Source organism: Leptidea sinapis, chromosome 16 (assembly GCF_905404315.1).
Source record: "Leptidea sinapis chromosome 16, ilLepSina1.1, whole genome shotgun sequence".
NCBI classification, from domain to species: Eukaryota; Metazoa; Arthropoda; class Insecta; order Lepidoptera; family Pieridae; genus Leptidea; species Leptidea sinapis.
Genome location: NC_066280.1, coordinates 1,267,357 through 1,276,836, shown reverse-complemented (window position 1 = coordinate 1,276,836; position 9,480 = coordinate 1,267,357). Strand labels below are relative to the sequence as shown.

At 34.0% G+C, this 9,480-nt stretch overlaps 1 pseudogene; it reads left to right on the top strand.

Annotated features, from left to right (window-relative positions):
• Window positions 1–4,444: 4,444 nt before the first annotated feature.
• LOC126968623 (UDP-N-acetylglucosamine transferase subunit ALG14 homolog) lies at window positions 4,445–5,669 on the top strand (annotated as a pseudogene).
• The last annotated feature ends 3,811 nt before the right edge of the window (window positions 5,670–9,480 follow it).

Sequence of the window (9,480 nt, the reverse complement as noted above, 5' to 3'; positions counted from 1 at the left end):
ACGGATGAAACGCAATAATGTGTCACGAAAGTGTGGGACGTTTTAGTTGAAGATGAGAACGAGGTTTTCATTCAAGGGAGAGAGCGATTGACACCGATTGAGGAAGAGTGAGAAAGGGTGAAGGTAGCATGAAGCACATAGCGCCGCTAGTAAGTAGAACATCTTCCCTATAAGCGTTGTATCATGCAGTTTAGCGCGCGGCCGCTGGTAAGTAGAACATATTCCCTACTAGCGTTGAATCATGCAGGTTTAGCGGACAGCCGCTAGTAAGTAGAACATCTTCCCATAGCATGAAGAGACCTGTGTACTTTGTACGCGCGTTTTTTTATTGTTTGTTTTTCATGAAATCATGAAATAGCTATTAAACAAATATTTAGATTATAACACAGATTTAGTTCTCCTGCACCAAATTTTTTTTAATGTGTTTTTGTTACGAGTTTCTCAGCGTGGCACACTAAAACACATTCACGTTTATTAATTTCAGATTGATGTAAATTGTATCTATTATCATCGTCTCAATACCTAAACAATTTCAACTTAGAAACTAAGCAATCTAAAGTTGACAATTACTTGAACTTAACTTGTATATTTCTCGGGTAATCTTGAGATTTAACACTGATAGATATAGACAGAATATTATACCAACATTGAACTGAAACATATATACATATATAAAAATTAGGACGCCATTTAATACAAAAAACACTCAGAGGTTCGTTATAACGCAGTTTTAGTAAAGGTTAAGGTTTAGTAAGGTAAAAGGTTTGTCATTCCGAGAAAATTGAGAGACAACGTTGAAATGCTGCAAAAAGTAAACAAAATAATAGCATATCTTTTAAAAACGATGGCGTAGAAACGGAGTTGTAAAGTGATTTTATAAGGGTTCGTTCTTTTTACAGATAGATAGAAAACTTATAAATATCACTTAAAATAGAATATGCATAATAGAATATTCCATGATAAATATATTCATAGCCGTATCTATAGTTCGTTTAGGCTTGGAAGCAATGTCACACTGGAATAATCAAATATCTCCTATTCTGTTCGGACATCTTTATCAGACTTAATTAATAATATATTTATCAGATATCACTGTCAAGTAAGTTATAATTGATGTTACTTGTACGTGAATATCTCGTATTTTAGTAAACTTAATGTTAAAGTTCAAAGCAAAATTGATCATCATCCCCTTTTGTGAGTTGATGTGATGTTAAGAAAGTAGACACTTTGATAATTAGGATATTATCTCTATTTCATTGTATGCTATATAATAATAAGTTAAATCAACATTTTTATAAAATATATTCTTCTTCTTCTTCTTGACAGTCTTGGAAGAGCTGTCGTGGTCATTACGAAGTGATATGTTTTTAGGCAGATATTATTCGCCTCACGAGCATTCGCCACTTTTCCTTGCTGGCTGACAGCCTGGTACACTCTTTCAATGAACCGCCCACAGTAGACTTAATTTGGCCAGTCCATCCCATAGGCAACCTTCCTCGCTCTCTGGTGCCCTCCACTTTGCCCTGCACGACAAGGGGCTCGTTGGACTCACTATCGCGCCGGGAGACGTGAATTTAAGTATGCTATTTTATGCCAAGTTCTTGGAGAACCTAGACCTTGGTGTGAAACTCGGTCCACGAAACTCCTAGCATTCTCCTCCAGCACGACATCTCCAGAGCATCAATTTTATTTTTCTTGACTTGTCGCAAACTTCACGTCTCTGCAGCATACAAACATAGTATGGGAAAAACAAGTTTTTAAACCAGCTGGATCTTAACACTGGTCACAAACAAAGTAATATCATCGACGTATAGTATTTTGATATTTTGTTTCCACCAATAGTAACACCATCCGTCCAGTCTTCAAGAGTAATTCGAATTATGAGTTCTATGTAAGCATTGAATAGAAGAAAATATGTTAAATAAATAATATAATATTATTCTTAATACAGAAAAGCTTTATTATCATCTTCCATGTGTTGACGTTAAATTCAATTAAGTCTCACCAGATATTTATTAGTTATATTTAATATAAGCAAAATAATTTACTTTAATTATATGAAATGTAATTTTAAACTGAGCAAGTAAAACGTACCTTACTAAGTAACAAATTACAAACTAATATGTATTAGTAGGTAATGTTAGAGATGGTTGATGCGAAGGGTTTCGAGTGTCGAAGTGTGTTTGTCACTAATCTAACTTTTAATAGATCGTACCGTACCCTCGTCAGGGGAAGTGTTTGTTTTGCCCTCTGTCAATGCGTTGAACCTTTGTTCCTAATTTATTTCCTTTGGGGCAAACGCGAATAACTTATGCTGTCTTATTGTCATCATTTGGTTGAAGATAAATCAGTAGTTGGAATGAGGTCGTAGCAGAGCTTTGAATAGTTGTGAATAACATGAACTGAAATATGCTACGACGCTGAGGAAATCATATTATGTAGAGCAATACGACCTTGTAACTTTCTCTTATTACATTATTTTACATAATATTCTCAATAAAGTAAAATAATATTCACAATAAATATATTCTCAATAAAGTAAAATAATATTCTCAATAAAAAAAGTGTTACGAATTACAGACCAATTTCCATACTTTCTTTGCTTGGTAAGGTATTTGAGGCCTTAATTTATTTACGACTTTATGGCTACTTGAAAAATACGTTTAGTGTTTACCAGCATGGCTTTATAAATAATATTTCACACAATATAATTTAGCATGCGGTATTCACCTTAAAAGGTAATGCATTTAGTAATAAGACCCTTGTAAATTAGCATAATAATAATAATTATAAATGTATTAGTGTAACTACCACTGGTGAACCTAAATAAATAAATAAAAAAAAAAATAAAAATAAAGTCGTATTCTACAAGAACATCTAAGGTTGTGGCTTCATCTACAGGATCTACTTTACAGTTGATAACCTGCTCAACCCCAATATCTTCTTATTAGGAAATTGACTTGAGATATCTCTCTTGCTAATCTAAATAATTTGTTGTTTTTTTCATACACATTTCACAAATAAAAAATAAATTTTAATACAAATTATTTTGAATGATGCAGGACTCGAACCTGTGACCTCTCGCGTTCCGTGCGAGACATCTTCCAACTGAGCCAAATGTTCGAGTGACGTATTGTTTATAAAATATTGTATGCTTCGTTCAACTCTCAGGTTTTTACTATATTCAATCCCACAAGTGAGGGTTATCCCTTTAAAAAAACATAACAAATTGTTTAGATTTACAAGAGCGACATCTCAAGTCAATTTCTTAATATCCAAATATTGGGGTTGAGCAGGTTATCAACTGTAAAGTACATCTAAATCACATTTTATCTCGTGACGACTGGAAACATTTTGTTAACAGAAATTGAATTCAAAATTTTCAATATAAGTCTGTTTTAAAATGTTACCTTCTGGTTTCTTTTGTGCTTTTAATTTCATACGAGATTAGTTTTTCAATCACTTATAGTCAGACTCTTTCACCAATTCAAAATGAAATGTCTCAGGATTGAGAGGGTAATATAGTTGTAGTTTTCTTAGTTTTTGCCATCTCTTGGTAGATCACAGGTCATTTGATAGATAGATAGATCAGATGACCCTGCTTATTGAGGTAGAGGTCCCGGGTTCGAATCCCAGTAGGTGCAAACATTTATATGATGAATATGGGTGTTTGTTTCCGAGTCATAGATGTTTATATTTGTATTTATGAATGTTTAAGTAAGTATATTGTCCAAATGATTTGAGTTTTCTTTAGTGTTAATTTCGCCAATATATGTCTTTAAACAATTCGACACATTTTCGCCTCTACACGAGCCATCTTCAGGACATGTTGAGTCACCAGTTTTCGAAACACGTGTCGAATTGATTAAAGACAAATATTGGCTGAATTAACACTAAAGAAAACTCAAATCATTTGGATAATTACGGATTTCCGCAAAGTAACGCTTATTTGAATAAATTTTCTTAAGTATATTGTATTAAATATATCATGTCTTGTACCCATACTACAGGCTGTGCCTAGTTTGGGGCATGATAGTTTGTGTAAAAGTGTGTCAATATTATATTTATGCGGTACAACTTTGGGGAAGTTGAGTCAATAAGATTTTTGAGGCGTGTGCGACCTTGCGATATCATGTATGGAGCCTTAATGGTGAAGATTGGCTGACGAGCCGGGGCTATCTCACTGCGAGTTTCACTATCATTGTTTGAAGTTAAGTACAATTGATATCTGCTATTATCTCTTGAATGAAGCTGTGGAAGCTAGTGAATTATACCCTTAAGTGGCCACCTAATAATTACTTCTCATCGTTCGTCACCATTCACCTCAAAACCCCCTCATTTTTGTACCGGGTCAACACACTAAGGCAGACTTAAACGCGTACTTCTCTCTGAAAGCCAGTTAAATTATGGGGTATAATTTTTTCAAGCATTTTTACTTTTACAAATGGGTCAATAGTCTGTTTATTCATACATTCAACCATGACACCCATTTCTAGGTAGTTTAATACGTATTTGCTTCTACAAATCACATGATGCGTTCATTTTAACAATCCTTTGTAAAGACATTATTGTAATTGCAAGCCATTTCCGTTGCGCTTGTTCCAGGCTGGAACTTGTATGTACTTAGATTAAGGATTGGTCTCTGCGCTCCAACTACACACCAAAGTGCGGTAACTAATACTACGCCCAATTGGGCGTACTCGAGCCAGTTTCAAACAATGTGTGACGTTGACGTGCCACATGTTCTGTTAAACTTTGGTAATAATTGAAACTAAAGTGCCGGGTTACGTAGTAAAACTTTGTAAAAAAAATAATAATAAGAAAGACTTTATTTCAGACCCTTGATCCATACACACTATAAAATATGTAATTAAAATAAAGTCAATAATATAAATTACAAATAGAAACTAGGTTGCAATGTAAAATAACACGAAGCGTACCTACATAAGCTACCTAAATAATTAATAATCTTAAATAAAGAGAAAATTCTTGAGTGTTATTCAGAAAGTCTTACTTTGTAATACTTTCATTAATAATTGGAACATTCCGGATATGGATTCGACTAATTTAGTGCTTTTAACAATTATTAAAATTTTCGACACTTTGTTGTTCAGAGTCCTTTATATTTTAATTAAAATATACGCGCAGCAAAATAAACTTAATGTCGAAAAGAAATCATTAAAAGTTATACTTTGCATTGGATCCGGAGGACACACTACCGAGCTATTAAAAATTGTAGCTAAAATGAATTTAACCAAATACAGCCCAAGGCTTTACATGATGGCTGACTCTGACAATAATTGTGAGGCTAAAATTAACTCCACTGAAAAGGATACAAAGGACTATCAAATCTGCAAGATTCCCAGAAGTAGAAATGTACATCAGCCATATATGTTTTGTACTGTGTTCCACCAATATTAAGATTTAGACCAGATGTTAGAATTTGCAATGGCCCTGGAACATGCATTCCAATTTGTTTTGTTCTGTTTTTTATGAGATGTTCTAACATTCTAGATTGCAGAATAGTATTTATTGTAAGTCTTTGTAGGGTAAGAACTTTATCATTATCTGGGAAAATACTACAATTTATAGCCGATATTTTTGTAGTGCAGTGGCCACAACTTCATAGGGTGTCTTGGAGAAGTATGTATTTTGGTACACTTACTTAAGCTGGATTATAAACAATAAAGATAAAGATAAGTTAGAAAATTTGAAAGATGTCATTAGGTGTCAAAATCATTATACAAGCATCTTTACAAGTAGCCAATACACTCTCTACTATAAAGTTGCTGTAATTAAAAGTTATTGTTCTTAGGTAGTACGGTATCTAGTTTTAGCGCAGTGGACCTCGGTTAATCTAAGTGTTTTATTTTTATTCAAGCATATTGTAGCTGTCTTGTGAATAATAATTTAGTCTGAAATTTCTCACCAAGGAAGCTAATCAAAAGTAGCCAGTACGTCAAAAAGGAAATTTCGTATTTAAAAGCCGTTTGTAATTATTAATGTCATATAATTCAGATTTAAATGCAAGGTTTACCACCACCCGTGTGATTGTAACGTCTCCTGTTTATAAACATTAGACAAAGGATTTTTAACGCCATTTCCCGCTACCTTCTCAACGCCACTAAATAATTCCGAATAGCAAGTTTGGCTAAATTTAATAATTTCCAAAGTTTAATTGACTTATGTAAGTGTAAAATAAGTAATTATTTTACACTTATTAAATTTTCCAATAAATTACACAAAAACATAACTAAATTGTCAATAAATCAATTGGCAGTACAAAGTTTGGTGGGTCAGCTAGTAGTTATATATTTTAATTAAATTAACATTTTTGAAATGTGCATGTAAAGTTTTATTGTATTTTAGTGATTGACATTGACGAGCAATCTGTTTGATTTTATGACACCAAAATTGTTTTGAAATTTTTGACTTTGTTGCTAAGAATTATGACGTGTTAAATGGTAAATCATACCATTTAACACGTCATAATTCTTAGCAACCCGCTAAAATAACCAATCAGTCAAAATCATCAAAACTCATGTGAAATAATAAGGAACTATTCATATTATCTAAATGCAAACTATCTTGAAGAATTATGTTGAAAAACGAAAGGAGAAATGCATTACTTAAAAATGATAAAAGGTGTCTGTTTTTGAAATCATTTGCAAGAAAAGAACACGAAAGTTGCCCATTTACAGAACTACCCGCATTCACAAACCTTCCACCATTGTTGCCGACATTGCCGAGTTCTAATTTGCCTATATCCATTGCTCTACCTGCAAAGCCACTACAATGGCCGTTACGTCCGCTCGAAGCTTTTAAAGCCACATTTATAGGAGATTGCTGTGAGCTCGGATATTAGGCAGACATTACGCCTGTATCAAGTGTTTGTTTCAAATTGTTCTATTGACTATTCAGCTCACTATTATTTCCTTTGATGATTTGTTTATGCTAATACAATCGCATGAAAAATTCTAAAGACACCGAGAAGAAATTTACTAGACGCGCTGCTGGTATTAAGTTAAGATTAAATACATAATTTTTGAATTAATTCATCCACGCATCTATTTTATTAGTCAACTCATGGAAGTTATCCATTGTCATTCCGATCTTTAAAAAAAGGAGACAATTCGGATTCGGCAAACTGCAGACATAAAGCTATAACCTCCCGGATTCCGCCGCTGGAGTGCCCCAAGGCCATGTGCTATACTATCCTACACTGGTTCTTCTAAATAATATCAATGATATATTGGACACCTCCAAAATACATTGCTATGCAAACGACAGTACTATTGATACCGCATACACGGGTCATGCAGGTCTGTCTCGGGAAATCGTCAACCAGTGCCGGATAAAACTTGGTCTTCGATCGAGTCCTCTCTTGAAAACGGAGCGGAATGGGTTAAAATGAACCTTGTAGAATTTCACCACTAAAAAACCCCTTTATTGTATCTATACTCTTCGACAACGGCTTCGTATCGAATTACGGGGCCTCGATATCTTAAACAATTTCCAATTCCACGGTCACCTGGAGGGCAAAGCCAAACTGGCTTCGTTGGGCATTATAAATAGAGCACGGTAATACTTCAAGCCAGCCCACATTTTAGCGCTCTACAAAGTGCAGGTCTGGTCACATATGGACTATCGCTGTCATCTCTGGTGTGGCACTTGGTGAAATGGTTGGTGAAAAGTGCAACGCAGACTGCTCCAATTGTCGGGGACCCAGTGCTCTGGGAACGGCTATATCACCTGGCATTACGTAGAGACGTTGCTTCAATGTGTATCTTATATCGCAAATATCACGGGGAGTGTTCCGAAGAGCTGTTTCACCTGATTCCTGCAGCCGAATTCCACGATCGCACGACATGCCACAAATTAGGATATCTACTCACCATTTGGATGTGTGGCGTTCCTCCATAGAGCGGTTTTCAAGGAACTTTCTACCACGTACAACAAAACTGGAATGTGCTTCCTTTTTGGGGGGGATTTCCAAGACGATATTTCATGAGTACCTTCAAAAAACGAAAAAAAAAATGAGGGCAGGCAATGCTCCTGTGAAGTAATGTCGGAATAAAGGTTTCAGGTGCAAGACAGTTCTAAATTCGCAAAGTGCCCGAGAGAAAGGCTGCTAGTTGAGATGATGATACTAAACTGTTTATGGAATACACAGCAAGCTAAAAGAAGCCTTAACCAGAAAACAAGAAATAAAAAGGCTAAACAAAGAAATGACAATATTCTCAATACCATTAATAGTCTCAAGAATAGTTAAGCACTTTAAAATAATCTGTTAATATAACACATATTATATGATGTATTGGATACTTTAACTTTGCTTCGATTACGATCATCTAATTGTAAAACTGATTTAAGTTCATGTTTGTTTATAATTTTTAATTGTCCTTACAATTCGATAAAACTTTTAACCTTGGTCATAGTTTGTGTTTTTCTTAATTGTTTTATATTTTCAAGTTAAAATGATATTACTAAGTGCAGATCCTGTGCGAGGTTGGTTATTATATTTAGATCTATATTAAATTGGCAACAGATTATATTTCCACAAATGAGTTATCGACTTTGTTCGGTTTTGCTCTATTAATTATTTAACGTCACAACGCGATAAAGCGAATAATTAATTGACCATAATTCCTTGTGAATAATTTGTGGAAGATATTATTTTCAGGTTAATGGCAGACCCTAGTTTAAATACATAAATGGCTTTTACAAATATACGTATTTCGGTCGACGATGTAATCTTTATTACTTTAAATATAAAAATAAGTAAAATTAGTGTAGCTGTGCATGACAAGTCAATGACAATAAATGACAAGTCATGAAAATCAATAATCTGTTCCTACTTGGGGTTTTTCAATATAGGCTTATCTTTATAACTTGATGCTTCGCGGTCTACTCTTAACAGTACATCAATGGTGATGTACTTGTGGGTGTGATTTTTACGTGAGGTTAACATACAACTCCAAATTTAGGCCACTAATACATATTTATAAATCCAGCGTCCTGATGTTTGTTTCCAGTGAACTTCTAAACTAATCAGCGGATTTTAATGGGGATTAATTACTTCATGGAGTGCAGTTTAGTCCAACCTGAGAGATAGGATAGTTTTAATTTCGATTTGGGATCCATAATTATTTTTATTTCCAATATTTGTTTGGTATGGACATATTTTCTATGAGACAATTTACTGGAATATGCTTTGACTGTTCTGTTGTGAACCAATTTTATTCCTAACAACGGGGAGCATATTTTACTAAATAATTCTTGATGTTATGAAATATTATTGACAAATTCATAAATAACAGTATTTTATTTATTATGTACAGAACATCGTCTGTTGGGTCAGCTAGAATTATATAATAACTTGTCATGAATGTCTGATTTATCAACACAACACAGGGTCTACAAACTTGCAATAACACACAAAGATTTCTTAAATTAATCAATGTGACATTGAGAATATAC